Raw genomic sequence first — 20,892 nt, 5'->3', positions numbered from 1 at the left:
TTTTTTTTTTTTTTTTTTTTTTTTTTTGTAGCAGGGATTCAACTTGGGACCTTGTGCTTGTGAGGCAGGTACCAGAACCACTGAGCTAAATCCCCAGCCATATCATATTATCTTGGTTGCTGTCATCTTGTGGTAAGTTTTGTGATCAGGTAGTATGAATCCTCTCAATTTGTGCATTTAAGAAATTTAGCTATTCTAGGTCCTTTACTTTTTATACACATTTAAGATTGGTCTGTAAATTTCTGTAAAAACTGCTACTGAGATTTTGACAAAGATTCTCTAGAATCTGTAGAATAATTTGGAAAGAACTGCATTTTAAAAATAGTGTTCCTTTCAAACCTTGAAATAGAATATGTCTCCATTTATTTAAACCTTTAAATTCTCTTGTAATGTTTTGTACTTTTTAGTGTATAAGTCTTGTGCTTCCTAAGTATTTTATATTTGAATGTTATTATAAATAGGATTTTATTATTTTCAGTTTTAGATTGCTCATTTTGAGCATATAAAAAATCAATCTTTTGTATATTGGTCTTTTATTCTGAGACACAGCCAAATTTGCTGCCAATACACACACACACACACACACACACACACACACACTTTTCTACATACTGGATCATGCTGTCTGTGAATAAAAGCTGTATTTTTCTTTCTGATTTGTACACAATATACTTGATTGATGGAGAATGTGAGAATAGGTATCTTTTGAGTTTCAACCTATTTGTGCCTTTGAATATGAAGTGTTTGTCTTATAGTCAACATATAATAGCATTTGCTTTCTTATCTAGTCTCACAGTTTCTGACTTTTGACTGGAATATTTATTCCATTTACATTTACTGTAACTATTACTATGGTTGAATTTATGCATGTTGCTTTGTTCTGTGTTTTGTAAATGCGTTTTTTTTGTTGTTGTTGTTGTTATTCTTCTGCTCCCCATTTACTCCTTAAGCAAATAATTTTGTATAGTATTTTAATTCCTTGGCTAATTTTTAAATGATAATTTTGAGTTATTATTTCAGATATGTGCTTAGAAATCACACCACACACTTTAAAATATTACAGTGTAGCCTGGCATGGTGGTGCACACTGGTAATCTCAGCAGTTGGGAGGATGATGCAAGAGGATTGCCATGAGTTCAAGGCCAGTCTGAACTATATAGCAAGACTCTTATCTCAAAAAGACCCCCCTGAATAACAATGTATTTCAAGTTAAAATTAACTCAATCTGGTAAAATATAATTTTGTTCTGATAATATTTCATTTTTTCCTACCCTGCCCTCAGTTTTGCACTATTAATGTCATAAATTACTATATTCATATATGTTATAAACTCCAAAATATGGCTGCTCTATATAATCTTAGGCCATTTACAGAAATAATAGAAGAAAATGTATATCATTAAGTATTTTATAGTAGCCCATATATTGATAATTTCCAGTATGGAATATTGTTTTTGACAATTATGTCCTGGTTTGGAGGGGGGCTTTTTGGTATCAGGGAAGAAACTCAGTACCTTGTGCTTGCAAGGCAGGCGGTGGCACCACTGAGCTAAATCCCCAGCCCGTATTTTTTTTTTTTTTTTTTTTTTTTGGTACCAGGGATCAAACTCAGGTCCTTGCATTTGCGAGACAGGCCACAGCACCACTTCAGCCTGTATTTTTTTATCTGTTTCAAAAGGAAAAGATTTGTTGACCTCTTTACTCTTTCATAATTGGGAGCCTTACCTACATATATCTCCAAAGAAAAGTATTTATTCTTTTAAAGCAAGGTATTTTTTTAATTAAAAATAAGTAAATAATAAGTAAAGCTAAATTCAGAAAAATTGCAGTTCATAATAGTGTGACTTTGACCTTTTATGATCAGAATCATAAAAACTTTTTCAAAAGGCATTATATATACTCAAAATTGCAAGTCTTTAAAAAAATTGCAAGTATTTCATCTGGAAAATCTATCTCAAGAACAACAGCCTTATATTTTCATGGTAGGAAATTATTTCAAATATTTAATGTAGCAACAAGCATATGAATGAACTGAAGACTAAAGAATTTCACATTTATTTCTGATTTTAGTTGTTATTGATATATGACATAAGTATTTGCCTGGTATCCCGTGAGAAAGACTTTGGAGATATATAGATTTATTATATAATATATATAACAATATAATATCTAATATATTATCTATATAATATCTAATGGGTTCCTCTGTAACTCTGTGATGTCCAGGGCATCAGGAGAAGGAAGAATTGCGCCTGCAGCCAGGATTGTGTCTGTTTCAAGTTCCCAGCCAGTCTACTTCATACTGGTCCTTTTCAGCCCGCTCCTCCTTTTGTTTCTGATATAACGAAGGTTTGCAGGATCAGGAGAATCCCGCTATAGGGAGGCTGAGTTATCCCAGGACCCTAGAAGAGAGGCAAAGAGCTGTCTCTGCAGAGGGTTAAGAGGATATCTGGAGAGGAAGACCATCTATGAGAACCATCACACAAGTGCCAGGCCATTTAGCTTCCCTTTTATTAAAGTTTTCTTTCTTTGTTTGCTCTGCATTTCCCAATTTTCATCACAGACAAACCCATCTTTCCCTAGGTCTCACTATCTCCTGAAGGAGAGCTCCATGGGTCATCTGAAACTCCCCAAAAATAAGAGCAGCAAGTAATCTGTTTGCTCCCTCATCTTGATGATTCCCAATTGCGGGCCCTTTTATTGTACCTCACTTTCAGATGCCTCTCGCTTTGTTGCCTTCATCCTACCCTGCCTACCTGTGGGAGACACTGTGTTCCCCACACCACTCTCTTGCTTAGGACATGGATAATTCCCTACTATCTAACCTGGTGAGTGCAGCTCCTGCTGGCTCCTTGAGTCTTATATGATCTGGTCTGTCCTACCTTCCTTTTTCACCAGAAGGCACGGTAGCCATGGAGGGAGGGAAGGGTATGGAGGGAGGGAAGGGTGAAGACTAGTCATTCAGGCCTACACAAGGGGTTACACCACTAACAAAAATGCCCTAGTCTTTAGGTGCATAAAAATAATTTTTATTTGAAATCAGTAACAGAAGCTCACAGAGAAAAGCATGTTTTCAAAGGTATTAGTGGGAGTGATTCAGAGTCAGCAGACTCAGGGTGTGGACATGAGCTCAGAATGGCCTCTTGATCCCACAAACTGAAAACTGCCCAGTTCTCTCTCATTACCATTCCTTTCCTCACATGGCATGGTTATAAGACGAACTGTGTCACCCAAAAAGGTCTGCTGAAATCCTAACCCTCAGTACTTCAGAATACGATCTTATTTGAAAACAAGGTCATTGAAGATATAAGTAATCAAGATGAGGTCACTAGGGTGGTGAAGTGGGAGGATGGCACGAAGACAGAGAAACACACAGACATAGCAGGCAATGTGTGAAGTTAGAGGCAGACACTAAAATGATGTAATCATAAGCCGAGGAATATCTGGCACTACCAAAATCTAGGAGAGTCAAGAAAAGAACCTCCCTGAGAAACTTTAGGGAGGCTGTGCCCAGCCAATGCCTCCAGAACTGTGAGACAGTACATTTTCATCATTTTAAGCCACTCACTTTATAGTGCTTTGTTATAGAAGTGCTGGAAAACTGATAAATGTGGAATGCACATTTTTGTCAAAGTCTCTTTATTCCATCTTCTAGGTACCCAAAATGGCCTCATGGTTCCCAGGCCTGCTTCCTGAGACCCCAGCCCACCTGCATGTCTTCTTCTCTTGGGGTACAGAATCCTGCTACATGTGGAGTAGAGGCTTTGGGGAGCAGGTGCACTTAACAGATTTGGATTTCATATTTCCCACAATTTGTCACACTCAAAGAGGAAAACAGAATTCATACTCACTGTGGAACTGCAGTTGTTTGTTGGGCACAGTGAAGAATTAAGCAAGCCTGAGTCTGTGACTGAATGTGAGGGAAACGGCAGGAGTGTGAAGCTGACACTTGGATATAGAGAGCTGTCCTTGGGAGAGGCCAGATAGTGATGGCAGGATGGTGGTGATGGCAGCCAGTGACTGCATCTCTGGACTCCATCTTACTTCTTTCCTCCTTTCAGGGCCTTTGCACAGGCTACATGCTCTGCTGGAAACTCTCCAACCCAGTCCTCCCACTTTGTCCTCAGCCTAGGTGGTACCTTCTGATTTAAGGGAGCATTATTATCCCTCTCCCCCATACACTTCCTCCTTAGCATATTCTTTGCTTGCTCCATAACTTCCACTATGATTTCTCACCATTTTAACTATTTGTCTGCCTATCTGGCATGGTGAGCTGTTTGGGTGTGACAGCCATACCAGCTTTATATTCTAATGTACCCCTGACACTGACCTCCAACTTCCAACACATTTGGGGGTGGGGCGGGTACTGGGGATCGAACTCAGGTCCTGTGCTTTCAAGGCAGGTGGCAGAACCACTGAGCTAAATCCCCAGCCCTCCAACACATATTTGGGGCTCAACAGTTCCTATGAAATGGATTCTGACTTGCAAAAGCTAACTAAAATATATATGCAGACACTTGAGACACCCTTGAGATCATCTTTACTGCCATAACTACTAGGCTTCCACACTTGCATCTCCCTGGCTCCAAGGCTTCATAAGTAAGCTGCAGCTTGAGGTCCTGTCCATGGATTCTTGTCTTCTCTTTCAGACACTCATCCTCAACTGTGCTGTCCCCTCACCAGTATAGATGTCTGGATTTGCAGATCAGTGCTTCTTCATGAAGTCCCTGCATGTGCTACCAAAGAGCTACATGTATAGTATAACACCCCAGGAGAGTCACAGGCAGGGTCAGGCAGACACCAGACTGCTGGGGTGGTGGGGAAATTGAGGGGTCATCCAGGTGGCTACAGTGGCCTCCTCACTGACTCCTCTCCTTCCCCTGGCCCCTGCGGCCTAATTTCCACACTACCAGCCAGAAGCAGGAGTCTGCCCGTGCCACTCTGCTATGGCACAGCTGTGGCCCCTGCCCACTGACAGTGGAAGCCCAGGGCCTTACCAGGCCTACTCAAGCCCAGCTACCTCTCCGATGCATCTCCTGTGCCCTTGTAATGACATCCTGATGCTCCTGAGTCGGCCAGGTACTCTAATGCTGTGGAGCCTCTGCCAAGAACGCTGTCTCCCAAATAAATGATTGGCTGTCACACAGCTTTCTAAGTTTTGGTTCACCTGTCACCTTTTCTGTGCACCCTATTTTTATTTTACTTTTTTTAGACAGAGTCTTGCAAAGTTGGCCAGGGTGAGCTCAAACTTTTCGTCCTCTTGCCTCTCACAGTACTGATATTTTAGGTGTATGCCACCATAATGGGTTCCCTTTTTTTAAAATTAAAATTTTCATTGTTCAATAATTAGATATTCATATACAATTGGAAGAATAAAGAAAGGTTCCCTGTACCCTTTACCCAGTTTCCCCCTACAGAAACATCTTGTGAATCTACAAATGATAACACAAGTGGGATATTGATGCTCATACAGTCAAGATATGGAACAACTCTGTCACACACAGGACCCCTCAGGCTGCTCTTTCATAGCCACAGACACTTCCTTCCACCCCATTTCCTCCAAGTCCCCTACTAAACCCACAGCTGCTCTTCATTCTATGATTTTGTCATTTTAAGTGTGTTTTATAAATGGAGCCACGTAATGTATAACTTTGAGGACTGACTTTTTTTCACACAGAATAATTCTCTGGTAATTTGTTAGATGGTCATCTGCATCGGTAGTCTGTTCCTTTCCAATGCTGCATACTATTTTATGGATGTATTGCGTACCATTACATTATGTTTAACCATTCTCTGGTTGAAGGACAGCTAGACTGCTTTCAGATTAGGGTTATTACAGATACAGTTGCTATAAAAACTCATGTGTAGCTTTATATGTGAACATGTTTTAATTTCTCTTATATAAATACCTGAGAGTACAATTTCTGGGTCATATCTTAAGTTTTTTCACAATTTAACTTTTAAAGAAACTCCAGCCATTTCATTTTGAATTGCAACCTCCTTATCCCCGGTCTCAACCCAAACCTTTACCCTGCTTATCTTTTAGGAACCATCAGAGATCTCCGGGACACACAAAGGCCAAAGAGCCCCCAAACCAGGTAATGTGGTGGTGAGGACAGGACAGAGCCCAGACACGAATTCCCTGGACGAAACTGTCTATTAGGTTTATAAGAAAATCACAGAGTCCAAAAGCCAAATTAGTGCCGTTCTCACATAAAACTTACTATTGTAGGAAGGTTTTAACTCAGAAACTCTCCTGGTTTATGATCTTACCAAACAGAGCTGTGGTTCAAGCAGACCCTGCCTCCTTGGTGGAGGCATGTCCAGGCACCAGCCAGGCTCTGGGGAGGGAGTCCTTTTGTAAATGAGCAGAAAGGACTCTAGTCAGAAACATTCATAGAGCCCTGGAGATAAGAGAATCAAGACAGGACTATATTTCATGTTGAAAAGTGAAAACCAAATAAACAGAGCTCCCTGTCATGGCAACTGGCCAGTTCAACTGCGCAAGTGAATGGCGAAAACATTCCTGGGCTCCTGGAAGAAATCCAGAACCTTACGTTCTTAGTCTGCCTGTGGGGAGGTGGTTATTATTATTTTTACCATAAATTCATTTGCTTCCTAATATATTGATTTTCTTCATCTTAGGCATTTGCTTGACATTTGTACAGATTGGGTGACTGCTCGAAGAAATGATTAAGCAGTATTGTAAAATAATGCTTTGGCCTGACTTAAAATGGAAACAATTATAGCAGTCTCAGTAAAGCCAGATGATGTCAGCCTGACTATTGTACTGCTTTTTCATAAACACTCTGGGCTGATAAAAACTTCACAAACAACTTAAAATAAGCCAAGGCTCTAAGAGGCTTTCTCTGCATTCGCATTCTTTTCCTCTATCATTTGGCCCCAGCAGTGAGGCCTGTGGACATCGATCTGTGTGGTGGTTCTCAATGTTGCGGGTTTACATGTCTCATCAACCAAAGAAGAAACCATAAACTGATGAGGTGGCTTAGGTGTCATTGGGTACAAGATTCTGTGTCCCCTCCCGGCCCAAAGTTGTGGGATTTGAAGGCCTCTGTGCTTTCACTTCTGTGTCTCTTGCCCTCATGAACCTTCTCTACCCATTTTTCTTATCCACTTAGTCTTCCTTTTGTTTGCCTTTTTCTTCCCACCCTAAGCCAAACCAATTAAACTAACAAAATCAAGGCCTCAGCCCTGAAGTATCAGCCTTTATAATGTAAAAGATCCTCAGCCCTGAGCAACTGGAAGGCAGACCTAGGCTAAGTGCAGTTTTCTAACCCAAGCCCAGCTTGCCCCTGCCCAGATCCACTCCAAATCAAGCACAAGCTAGACCCTGTTCCCGGGACCCTGAGCTTCCTTGGCACCCCAGGGCATTATGGGAACTATAGGGACAAACAGTGTCCTGGATGATGGTTGGAGGAAGAGGGTTTCATTGTACAATGCAATCCTTGAAGATTACTGACATGTGGGATGAAGTAGAATCAATTCCAGGGAGGCTTAAAAAACCAAACTATCAATGCTGAGTGAATGCTGGTCATGGAAGGGAAGAAAATCAGGTGCCGGTATAGGCCTGCTGCTTTGGGTCAATGAACAGCAGTGGATACCGTTGTCTTCAGAATCCATTGAGAAAAGACAGAGACTAGATTCATGATCCAGACTCTACTGAACCCATTTCATGATGGCTCTGGTATTAGTCTGCCTGGTCTGCCATGCAGAATACCATATTGACTGAGTATCTTAATAGAAATTTACTTTAGTTTTGCAGGCCTGAAAGTCCAAATGAAGGTTCTGGAACATTTAGTTTCAGGTGAGGATTCTCTTCCTATCTCGTAGACAGTTGTCTTCTTCTAAGACACTCTGACCTTGCCACTATTTATTGGGTTGTTCATAGGAAGTATCAGATGACTGATAGGGTGGCAATCCTAAATTCACAAAGATTTTATAATCCAAGGGAGTATCAGATATCTCAGAGCGCTGCGATAATCCTGAGTTCATAAAGAGTTTATGCTGATGTAATCTTGCCCTGAGGCTGGGGATTTAGCTCAGTAGCACCTGCCTGCCTTGCAAGCACAAGGTCTTGAGTTCATTCCCAGTACCACACACACACACACACACACACACACACACACACACACACACACAATGAGTAATCTTGCCCTTGAGCCTCATAACATCTTGGGACCACTGAGGTCTCAGCCTTAATCATAATTTAATTGTGAAATGATTTTCCCCCAAAATTATGTAGAATGGCTCCTGATTTGGTGTGGGGGGGCATTATTTAGCCTACCACATAGAGAAAAGTGACAGTGCCCAATCACACATACTTAATCTTCCCAGAGGAAGCGTACTTCATAGGCAAGGTAAAAGGAGAATGGGTGGAAAGAGAGAAAGTTGGGAGGGATACATTATATCTTTAAGACCCATGGATGTTTTGCATTAGCTTTTCCTACAGGACTGGCTAGTTGAAAGAAAACAAGCTCAAAGGGATAGCTTACTTATGTGAATCTAAGGTTGACCATTAGGTTTATTAAGGTCAATAGCTATGAGTGTGCTGGGTTTTAGGTTCATGGGATGAGGAACAAGAAGGCTATTTGCAAACAGCTACACAGGGAGAGGAAGTTTTAACTAGGCTACAGGTGATAGGGTACAATTAGGTTTAAATAACATAAGTTGGCCCTAAAAAATGGGTGCTAAGGTAGCAACTCTATTAAACCAGTTTGTGATACCTCATAAAATACAAATTACCAAAACTGATACAGGAAGAAGTAGATAATCTGAAGATATCAATGTTGACTTTTAAAAAATTTAATATACAGTTATGGGCAAAGAAAACTGAAGTCACAGATGTTTTTTGAATAAATTCTATCAAGCTTTTAATGAAGAAATAAACTGTTTCAGAGAATACAGGAGACCATGTCTCAATTTTTAAATTTTTTGGTCAGGTCATTGTGTTACGGTTTGGATAAGTGTCTCCAAAGACCCATCTGTTAGAGGCTTGGTCCCACCTTGCCCCTGTTGGGAAGTGGTGGAACCTTTAAAATGTGGGGACTTATGAGAGTTCTTGAGATCATTTGGGGTGTGCCATTGAAGAGGATAGTGGGACCCCAAACCTTTCATCTTCCTCTGATTTGCTCAAGGTATGCAGTTTTGCTCCACCATATGTGTCTGCCATGCTGTAGACAATAATGTAACACCTTGCCACAGACCCCAAAGCAACGAGGTCAACCAATCATGGGCTAGAACAGTGATAGCAAACCTTTTAAAGCTTTCAATGATGCAAACAGCCCACTGTGGCACTCTTGCTAGAAACTCCAAGACTGAGCCAAACTAAGCCTTTTTTCTTTAGAAGTTGATTATCTCAAGTATTTGTGATAGTAATGGAAAGCTGATTAATTCAAACTACCAGACCAAAACCAGACAAAGACATTACAGGGGCGGGAGGACCACTGACTAGTACTCCCCATGAATATAGACACAAAAATCTTTAACAAAATATTTTAAAATTGAACTTGGTATTTTTAAAAAAGGATGTTACAAAAGGACAATGTGGAATTTTTCTCAGGAATGTAAGGTTATTTTATTATTTCAGTATCAATCAGTAAAAATAATTCATCACATTATCAGAATTAAGAGAAAAAATCATATAACCATCTCAAAAGATGCAGGGACAGCATTTGACAAAATTCAGTACCTGTTCATGATAAAACTTTCAGCATACTAGGAAAGGAGGGGACCTCCTCAACCTAATAAAGGTCATTTCAAAAAAATTATACCCAATATCATACATAATAATGAAATCTTAAAGGTTTCACCTTGAGATGGAGAACATGGCAAGGATGTCCACTTTCAACACTTCTGTCAATATTTATTGAAAATCACTTTTTACTGAGGCAATAAAGCTAAAAATGAAATAATAGGTTCAAAGACTGGAAAGAAATCAAAGTGTCTAGAACTAATAAGTGAATATAACAAAGTCTTAGGATACAAGGCCACTTTATAAATATCAATTTGTATTTCTATGTGGTAGCAACAAGCAGTTGGAAAATTAAATTTTAAAAATATTATTTGACTACAAAAGATCAGACTAAAGTAATACTTTATGTGTAGGAAACACATTTCTGGTAGTAGTTATACATACTCTGAAAATTAATTAAGAAAGCAATTTCATTACAGTAATATAAAAAGAATAGCATTAGGAATAACAACAGTAATATAAAAAGAATAGCATTAGGAATAAACTTAGGAGCCAAAATACTTGGCTACTGAAATATATAAAATATTTCCAACAGAAATTAAAGAAGACCTAAATAAATAAAAGGACATCCCATTTCTTGAGTTGGAAGATTTAATACTGCTAATATGACAATATTCCCCAAAGCAATCCATAGACTCCATGCAATTCCTTTCAAAATCCAAACAGCAATTTTATAGAGAAGGAAAACCCATCCTAAAAATTCAAATGGAATCTTAATAGCCCAAATAGTCTTTAAAAGAAAAAAATTGGCAGACTCACACTTCTTGATTTCAAAACTTACTAAAAATCTACAGTAATCAAAACAATGTGGTACTAGCATAAGAGCAACTATAGATCAATGGAATGGCATAGAGAGCTCAAAAATAAACCCACACATATATGGTTAATTGATTTTTGACAAGGATGCCAAGACCATTTAATGGAGAAAAAATAAATTTTAGAACACATGATGCTGGAAAAACTGGATATCCACAAGCAGAGGAATGAAATTTGACCCCTATCTTATACCATATACAAAAAAACAAAAAACAAAAAACAAAACTCAAAATGAACTAAAGACCTAAATATAAGAGTTACAACTATAAAAAATTTAGAAGAAAAAATCTTTAATAAGTAGGGCAATGATCTACTGGACATGACAACAAGAGTACCAGCAACAAAAGAAAAATACATAAATTGGACTTCATCAAAATTTATAGTTCTGTTCATTAAAATATATGACCAGGAAGATAAAGGGATAACTTATAAAAATAGGACAATATATTTGCAAATTATATACCTAATAATGATCTAGTATCCAAATGTGTAAATATCTTTACAACTCAACAACAATCCAGTTTTAAAATGGCTAAAAGACTTCAATACCCACTTTTCTATCAGAGCTAAAATGGCCAATGAGCATATAAAAAGATGCTCAACAACACTAGTCATTAGAAAAATGCAAATCAAAACCACAGTGAGACACTATTTCTTACACAGTAGGATGTCTGTAATGAAAACCAAAACAAAACAAACAAGTGTTGGTAAATATGGAAAACTTGGACTCTTCTCACATTGCTGATGGAACATAAATTAGTGCAGACACTGTAGAAAACAGTTTGATGATACCTTAAAAACTTAAACATAGAGTTATCATGTGACTCATCAATTCTTTTTCTAGATACATACTCAAAATAATTGAACATAACTATTCAAACAAAAACTTGAACATAAGTGTTCATAACTGCACTATTCATAACAGCCAAAAAAATAGGAGCAACTCAGTGTCCCCTGATGGACAACGAATAAACAAAACATGTTTTATCCATATAATATTCCATATAGTTGAATATTATTCAGCTATAAAAGTACTGAAGTACCAATACATGCTACAATATGGCAGAAATTTGAAAACATTTTAAGTGAAAGAGGCCAGCTACAAAAGGTCACATATGTAGGATTCTATTTATATGAACTATCCAGAATAAGTAGTCCTTAGAGACAGAAGTAAATTGGTAGTTGACTGGGTCTAGGAAGAGGGAGAAATGGACCCTAATAATAGATATGGGGTTTCTTTTGGAGGAATGACATTTATGTTTTAAAATCAGATAGTGGTGGTGGTGTATAATTTTGTGAACATACTAAAAATGATTGGATAGTACACATTAAAAACTTTATTGTTTGGAAATTATGTCTCAAACTTTTAAATAAAAGTATACATACAACATAGAAATGTAAACAAAAAGTAAGTATTACTGTGTATAAAGAAGTTTTTAAAAATATTATTTATAATATCGACAAAAATCCATGAAATGGAAAATATATAGGAATAGATTTAATAAAATGTATGTAAAACTTCTACCTGAAAACTACAAAAAAAAAAAATCACTGGAAAAAATTAAAGAAGACCTAAATAAATGAAGGGATAGGTCAAGTGAATATTTTAGAAGACTCAATACTTAAATTATTCACATTTCTCAAATTAATCTACAGATTCAGTGCAATCCTAGTCAAAATCCTAGTAGGCTTTTTTTCCCCATATAAGTAAACAGTCTTATTTTAGTATTTATTTGGGAAAAAAAAAACAAAACAAGGACTGGCATAACCAAGACAATCTTGAAAAAGACTAAAGATTTACACTACCAATTTCAGCACTTCTATAAACCTATAATAATTATGACAGTGCAGTATTATTATAAAGAAATTATAGGGCAGAACTGAAAAATTCACAAATAGGCCCAGACATAGATGTTCAATTGATTTTCAAGACAGGCATTCATGTACTTTATTGGGGAAAGACAGTATTTTTAACAGATGGTACTCAAATAACTGAGTATCTATAATGGGGGAAAAAAACTTTGATCCTTACCTCACATTATATACAAATTAATAAAGTAAGACTGTAATGTATTAGAAGATCATGCTCATGACCTTGAGGTAGGCAAATATTTTTTAGATAGGACAAACACACACACACACACACACACACACACACACACACACACAAAAGCACTAATAAGACAAAAAAGATCCAACAGGGCAACAAAATTAAAATTCAACTCATCAAAAGACATTATTTAGGGGCCAGGGATTTAGCTCAATGGTTCTGCCACCTGCCTCACAAGCACAAGGCACAAGGTCCCAAGTTTGGTTCCTGGTATAAAAAAAAAAAAAAAAAAAAAAAAAAAAAAGACATCATTTATAGAATGAACTCAACATCCTATTTAGTAACACTGGTTTCCTACTTCCCTGATTGAAGGGTTTGGATCATTTAAGAAATCTTGTCATCTTTCTTTTATTAAGCCTGACAGATTCATAGGTTTTTATTTATTTATTTATTTTTGTTTTTTTGAGACAGAGTCTCACTATGTAGTTGAGACTGCCCTGGAACTCACTATGTAGCCCAGGCTGGTCTCGAACTCACAGTGATGCTCCTGCCTCAGCCTCCTGAGTGCTGGGATTACAGGCATGTGCCACCACACCCAGCTGAGATTCATAGGTTTTGAGGGATGAATACAACCCTGCCCAATGCAAGAGCTTTCCTGTTTAACAACGGAGATTGCACCTCTACTGACATTTCTGCAAATCCCAGTAGGTCATAGTTTTTCTCATCATTCTTTTGATAGCTAATTTCCAGTCACTTAAGACATTATGAATCACACTGTAAATGTTGAAATGAAAATGACAGTTTCAAAATTGCTTGCATAATAATTAAGCTTGCTCAAGAAGCAGCTTCTGTAATGTTTTTATATCATATATGCTGAAGCACTTCATACCTATACCATACCCCACTCCTGATACCAAATTCTGTCTTAGTTACTTTTTACATTGGTGAGACAAAATACTTGACACCAAAATTAAAGTAGGATAGGCTCATTTAACTCACAGTTTTCAGAGGTTTCAGTCCATAATTGACTGGCTCCAAGGCAGGGTGTCATGACATACAGGCATCTCAGAGGAGAAATAGTTCATGATGGGAAAAAGGTAGCAAAGCAAGCAAAGGACAAGACAAGCCTCTTTCTGTCTCTTATATTGTATCCAAGCTACCAAGATTAATGCAGTGCCAAGCCCAACAGTGGACTGATTTGGTAATGACCGATCCTTAATCCTAGCGTCCTTAATCCTAGCATTGCACCATAAATCAATCACCCACTCTAGATCCAGCTACCATCTATAGCCACATGAGGCTTTGGGGAGAACATCTAAACACAAGCCAAAACATTCCACCTCGGCTCTCCAAAGACTCATGCACATCCCTTTATGCAAAAGGAATTTAACAATATTTTTTTACATGAAATTTCACAAGCCCCACAAAACACAGGAATTTTTATCTCCTTTTTAAGATGAGCCCTGAAGATTTTAGAGGATTTCTGTAACTGACCCCTGGGTAAACTCAAATCCAGATACTCAGACTCCAAATCCAGTACTTCCTATCTCATTGTCAGCCCCAGACAGAAGAGATTAGGGGAATAGCCACTAACTCTGTTATGTTAGTATGGGAAGGTGAATACATGTGCAATCAACATTTACTGAATTTATAGAATGAAGATGGAATAAACCAGACATTTTTGCTTATCCTAGCATTATTTTGTGCTATGTAAGCAGCCAACATGGTGCCACTGAAAGCTCTGGGAATCCCAAGGTCTCTCATGGTAGTAAGGAGGATTAGAAAATCCAAGTAAGAAGAGATCAGCTAGATTTTGCTTAACACTGGGGACCCTTGGTTTTACTACTTCTGACTCAAGCAGAAGTAAAGAAACAGACTAATCTCTTTCTTTCACAGTTTTTTTTTTTTTAACTGGGGATTGAATTTGGGATTTGCACTTGGGAGGCAGTTGGTGGAACCACTGAGCTAAATCCCTGGCCCTTCTTTCAGTTTTTAAAAGAAGTTTTGAAAAATTTCACTTAGCCCAATATACCTAAAAGGAAACAACAATACAATGAAAATTTTAAATAAGGCCTCAAAAGCAGACTAATTTCATGAGGCCTTTGCTCTGGCTATGGACCAGTGTCAGACATGAGTTTTAAGATGTTAAAGTCACTGAGTTGCTCTGCAGCTTTTTGATTGGCTGATAGTTTTGTGTTTCCAATCCTCATTTTATTTTGAAATGCCAAGCCCATTACTTACTAAGTGAGACAAACTGTGGGGAGCATTTGACAAAAGATTAAGAACACAGGGACCTCAGTAGAAGTGCTGATATCTCCCTGCCCCTGGCGGGGTAGAAATTTCAACAGAGCTTTCTTTCATATACAAGTGAAGCTGGAGACACTGGAGAGGGAAGAAGCTGGCAAAGGTTAGAAATTAGGGGCCAGTATAGAAATGTGAAGAATCCCAAGACAAGGGAGCTGGAGAGATGGCAGATAAAACAGTGACCTTAGGATTGCAGAGTGAGTAGGTCTGTGTGTGTCAGGCTTCGTGGTGTATATTTCAGTTTTACAAAGGCATTTGTAAGCTTGGTTCTTTTCTATTCACTCTTTCAATAGAATTGCTTCTATAACTTGAATGGTATCTTGAGGTTTTATATGCCAGATACACATATCAAGACTCTAATGTCTTATTTGAGATATTTCCACTGAAAACCAGAAAAGCTCCTTTCCCAATTTCTCCTTGATAACATCTTCCCCTTTCCTAAATCCCCCTCCATCAATAAAGCAACAGCAATACAAGGAGCACATGATTAGTAAAAATTGGAGTATTATATATTTATAACCTCACAAATTACTGCAGGAAAAATGGGATAGACTTTGCATATGCACTATGAGATAGGAAGCTACTTATTGGAGGATTATCATACCTGGCTATTGATAGAGTTCCCTGCTAGATAAAATGGCCCTAACCCCACATCCTAAATGGTTCTTCCCTGCAGATAATAAATCACTCTGGGGAAACAAAGACCCAATTTTCCCGTCACAAAGCTCTCCCACCTCTAGTCATTTCCACCAGGAAATCCAAATCTGCCAATGGATTTAAACCTCACCTTTGGCTGCAGCCAAACATCTACTACCTCCCCTATGCCCCATCTTCTGACCTCTTGCCCACATAAAACCTCATCCAGCCAGCCCCGGCTCCTGCTGCTCTCACCATTGTCTGTGACAGCCTGGTATCTCATCCTCTACACCTCATCCCCCTAATCAAAGCCTAGTTTTCAGTGTTCATGTCTCTGGCTCAATTCCCATCCTCTCAGCTACCACTGGATATTACTGCTTCAATATTACAATATCTCCTGAACAGAATGTGATAGAGTGAGTATTCTGAATCATTTCCAAAACTTCTACTAAGGAAAATTCTGCAAATAATACTGTTTCTTAAGGTAGAAACAATTTTCACAACAATTTCTTTTTTTTTTTTCAAGTCCTATCTAGTAACATGTTGTCTTTTGAGTCAGAAACAAGTTAAACCATAATTTTAAAGTACATATTCATAATAGTTTTGTTGGGTTATATAATAGATACTTAAAATAGTAACAAAGAAGGGAAAGTGGATGAGTTCTTACTTGGTAACTGCTGGATACTTTACCATGCTTATGGTCTCAAAGGCAGCATGTAGGATTTATGAACAAGATATTTTTTTACGATAACTAACTGAGCAGCTGCTGCTCCTTTGTGGGATGTGGTATGGCTTTTCACTCTATATTATTTTTAACAAGCTTTAATTTAAGGACAGTTTTAGATTTACAGCAAAGTTTCAGGAATACTACATAGAGTTCCCATATTCCCAACACTCAGTTTTCTATATTAACACCTTAACATAAGTATGGTACATTTGTTAGAATTACTGAACCAATATGGATATGAGTATATTATTATTAGCTGAAGCCCATTGTTTATTCAAATTTCCTTAGCTTTTGCCTAATGCCTCATCTTGTTGCATGATGCCAACTAGGATATCATATTACATTTCACTGTCATGCCACTTTAGGCTCCTGTTCGCTGTGATAGTTTCTCAGACTTTCCTCATTTTTGATGTCCATTTTGAGGAGTACTGATCTGATGGAGTGCCCCTCAAATGGAATTAGTCTGATGTTATTATACTTAGATTGGGTTTACTGGGATAGGGAGGATGACCACAGAGGTGAAGTGCCTTTGTTGTGTCCTAACAAGGACATTTGCCTTCTATTTTCACTGGAGGTGGGAATAGGGTGATTTTTGACCTCTGGGGAGTGACAGAGTTCCCCCAAAGGAATGTGTCAGATCCTGGCCCCCACTTTATGTGCTACAGGCTGGAGAGAGGATCTTACTCTCCAGATTCAGCAATGGAAAAGCTGGAGAAACTCGACCAGGACAGACCATATACCTCCCAGAAAGCCACTGTGGTCTACATTGCTGAATGAAAGTGGTTGCCTCCACGGAGGGAGACTGTGCCCTGACACTAGGATCCATTTGGTTTCTGCTGATTAGATGCCTAGAAAGGGTACTGAGTGCTACAAGGAAGCCCTGGTATCCCATGGGTGGTCGTGTGGCTCAGGTGAAACTCATTTATTAATAATTTGCTTACGAGCAGAAGCTATGTTTAAAATGGTGGCCATTTAAGGAAGCATCCTAAGTAGATTAAGGCTCAAGCAACTGAGAATTAACAAGCCTATTTAGGATTAACAAGCCTCAGATTTGAATGCCTAGGTTATGAGCTGCAGGGCTTGGGCACATCCCAGGGTAACATAAAAAAGGGTTTAGCACAGCTCATAGGCTTCTGGGCCTCAGAAGGCAGGAGACAGCAGCAATGAGGCTGTCTGTGCAGCCTTGTGGACTCCAGTCAGGCCACATCCCCAGGCTCACAGTGGTAGAGTGAGCACATTTCCAGTTAACATGCATACTCAAGGACTCAACATGCATACTCAAGGACTGTGTTTGATGTGCAGGCCAGAGTTCTCTTGGGCTGTGCCTTTCCATGTGTGCTCTTGCATGGAAAGTCCCCAGGCTACTCCAGGATGTCCTCTGCAGTGCCCCATCCGGTCCTCCTCTTTGCAGCTGCAGGCAGCCTGAGCCACATTCCTCCCCTCTGAATCACTGCTCCAAGGCCTTGGACTGCCTTGCCTCCAGCTTGGCCTAAGGATCAGGTCGCTATTTACTTCATCTTGTTTGTCCTTTTATTCACCACAAACACCACAGATTTCTTGTATTGACTACATGGAATGACTAAGTATTATCTAAGGAAAATTTTAAATTGTCCCTTTTCCAATTCAGCAAATAATACTATTTCCATCAAGTTCTAAGAGAGAGAGCACTCTAAGGGACAGAGGATAGGAAGTGAACTTGACATAGTGTGGGAAATCAAGCGTTATGTTGGACATGATGCATTTGGGAAACATAAGTCCAGAAATCTTAATGGGCATTAAGAAGCACTTTTCCACAACCAATATCCAGTTCTGAGGGCAATGAAATTAGGTTGCAAAATCTCAATCCCTTCATCAGGATCTGCTCTTCAAGAAGCAGTCATGGGGACTCCAGGGAAGCAGGGACACACACTCCTGACATTTCTCCCATTCCCAGTAGTCCCAGGATAGGATCAGACCACAAGTCTTGGGCAGGCTTCTCCCATGGCTTTGGGAAGATGGTCAACATCTCTTGGCCTTAGTTTCCTTCAGATTAAAATGGAATAATAGTGCCTGCCTTGGAGAGTGCTCTGGAAGTCCTGAGGGATTGGCTTACAAAAATAACCTATACCTGGTGTTTGTGGCTAAGGATGGGATGATGGGATTGGGCCTCTCTTTAGAGGAGGGCCTGCATGTCAAGAGGCTTGGGGCACTGAGTGGGAGAGCAAGGCTCTGCCTAGAACTTTCCCTCGGGCCTCTCACCCCTGCTCACACTGACTGAAAAGACAATAAAAACTAGCCCTTCTGGAATAGCAATGAGTCAGAAATGGAAAGAACCTTACCACATATTGCTCCCAATTCTCTCCCCCCCAATTTTATCAAGACAATTTCTGTTCTTTTCCACTAGGTTCAATGACTTAGAAGGAAACTGAACAATAGTTTAAATACATATCACATTTGGCAAAGCCGTTGAACATTTTTAGTCTTGATGCTGGTTTTCAAGGAGAAATTTATAAAATACATGAGATATGCAAGGCTCATTGTTGAGCATTGTAATATCGATGAAAGGTAGGTGAAATTAAGCCTGCTCTTTCCTTCAAAGACAGTGTATTAGTCAGGGTTCTCTGAAGAATCCAACTGAGAACCAGGAATGTGTGTGGGAGAGAGAGTTATCTTAAGGAATAAATCCACAGATGGGTAGGCATAAACAGGTTGGAGATGTGGGGAAGATTTGAGTATGAAGACAACATGAAGGCAGAATTCCCTCTTCTTTGGGGTCCTGTCTTTTTCTCTTAAAGTCTTCAATAGACTTGATGATGCCTGTCCATGTTGTAAGGGATAATTTCTTCAACTCTGCTGGTTTAAATGTTAATTTCATCTAAAAAGTACCTTCACATCAATATCCAAACAGTTTTGACAAAATTTAGATACCATGGCCTAGACAATTTGACACATAAAGTTAATGACCACAGAACATGACATGGGATGGTGCATTTGTACAGCTACATTCTCAGGAACATGCAGGCAGAGCTCCTGTGCTCATTCTTGCTCTCCCGAGGTAGCTCTAGACCAAACATCTCCTGCCAGAGGAAGCAAAGGTTGGGGAGTCCTATGCATAGACACAGAGGTTTAGCTCACGGCTTCCTTGCCCCTAGTAGCTATGCAGTTTTGCCCTTGAACTTCAGGTACCATGGGTGTAAAGTGAGCTTGTCACTACACCTACCTACCTTGCAGAATTATTGTGAGCATGAGACGGAAAAGTATGTGGGGTGCTCTATGTTCTACTAGGAGCAGTCATTGTGCTATTGGAAAGGGTCAGAGTGCTCAGACACAGAGCAGTGCAGAGAGGTCCTGTCTCCTGATAGGTGGAGATAAGCTCTCCTTATGGGGTGAGGAAACAGAGAAAAGGAGTTCCAACCTCAAAGACAAGTCCAAGATCCATGGGAAAACATCAGCAATCCCCCCAAACCAGAGCTCCTATACTGAGTGTCTCTTTTTAAATTACTGTGTTCTTGTTCTAAACATTCAGAGTAAAAAAAATCTAAATTTTCCCTTTTTGGTCACTAAAGATTTAGATCTATAACGCCCCTCAAAAGTCTAATGCAGGCCTGGAGCCGCCATTGCTCCAGCACCTGGAAGGTAGCCGTGCAGGCGCCCCTAAACCCCCATAACTCCCCTTACCTCCGGCCCCCACTCTCAGACCTCCTGATTGTGCCAGTCTTTGGACACACTCTGCAGAGGCAGAGGTGGTCATAAAGGGTATTTTTCTGAGTTCCCAACTTTGAACATCTTTAAAGAAAGGGCGTGGGAAACCTGTAGTAGAATGGTGTGGAGTTCAACCATTCAGAAGGTTGGGGAACTCAATCTGGCCCTTGCAGCCTGAGGTCAGTCTGCATCATGGGGTTCAGCCATCAGCTAACTGAGATCAGGGGTCTTGAGTCCTAGCTCTGTCTGAGCCACTAAATGGTAAATATACTATATTGAAAAGTTTGTTCACTGAGACATGTTCTGGACTGCTTCTTGATTTCAATTTAATTCAAATGGTTTAAGGATGATAGAGTAGTGACTACCACAGGTGGTCAGTTTCCAAGTTGTGCTTGATCTTAGTGTGTTGCTGATTGTATCAGTTGGGATAAAGGATTGTGGTTGATTTGATGAGCTGTTTTCTCTGATGTTATGAAGATGAGAATGTCTGTGAGTCGTTAGAGACCCAGAAGCTAGGGCACAACTATATCAGGAAGATTTGGGTAATAACCCAGAGATTAAACCAAGGACAGCCCGACAACAAACATAAAAATGAGAAAACACTTAAACAAGACACAAAGACAGACTTCCAGTTCACCTATGGCAAACAGTAGTGCAAATGAGGATGAAAAGGCTGATAGTGAACCACAAGGACACCCTGAACTCAAAGCACAGGAAGTAACAAAAGAGATCAATCAGGCTCTAGAAAAATTCAAAACAGAAATAATTTCCCAGATAACCATAGAGATAGTGAGCAAAATGGAAGTCATGATTCGAGACTCTAGAGCAGAAACTGACAAAAAAATAGATGAGCTCAGGACCATGATAGAAGCCATGAAGGCCCAGCATAAGAAAGAAATGGAAAAAA

The sequence above is a fragment of the Fukomys damarensis genome, unplaced genomic scaffold (assembly GCF_012274545.1).
Source record: "Fukomys damarensis isolate Sample0158 unplaced genomic scaffold, DMR_v1.0_HiC HiC_scaffold_30, whole genome shotgun sequence".
NCBI lineage: Eukaryota > Metazoa > Chordata > Mammalia > Rodentia > Bathyergidae > Fukomys > Fukomys damarensis.
The sequence above is the reverse complement of the archived record's forward strand: the minus strand, read 5'-3'. Positions refer to the sequence as shown.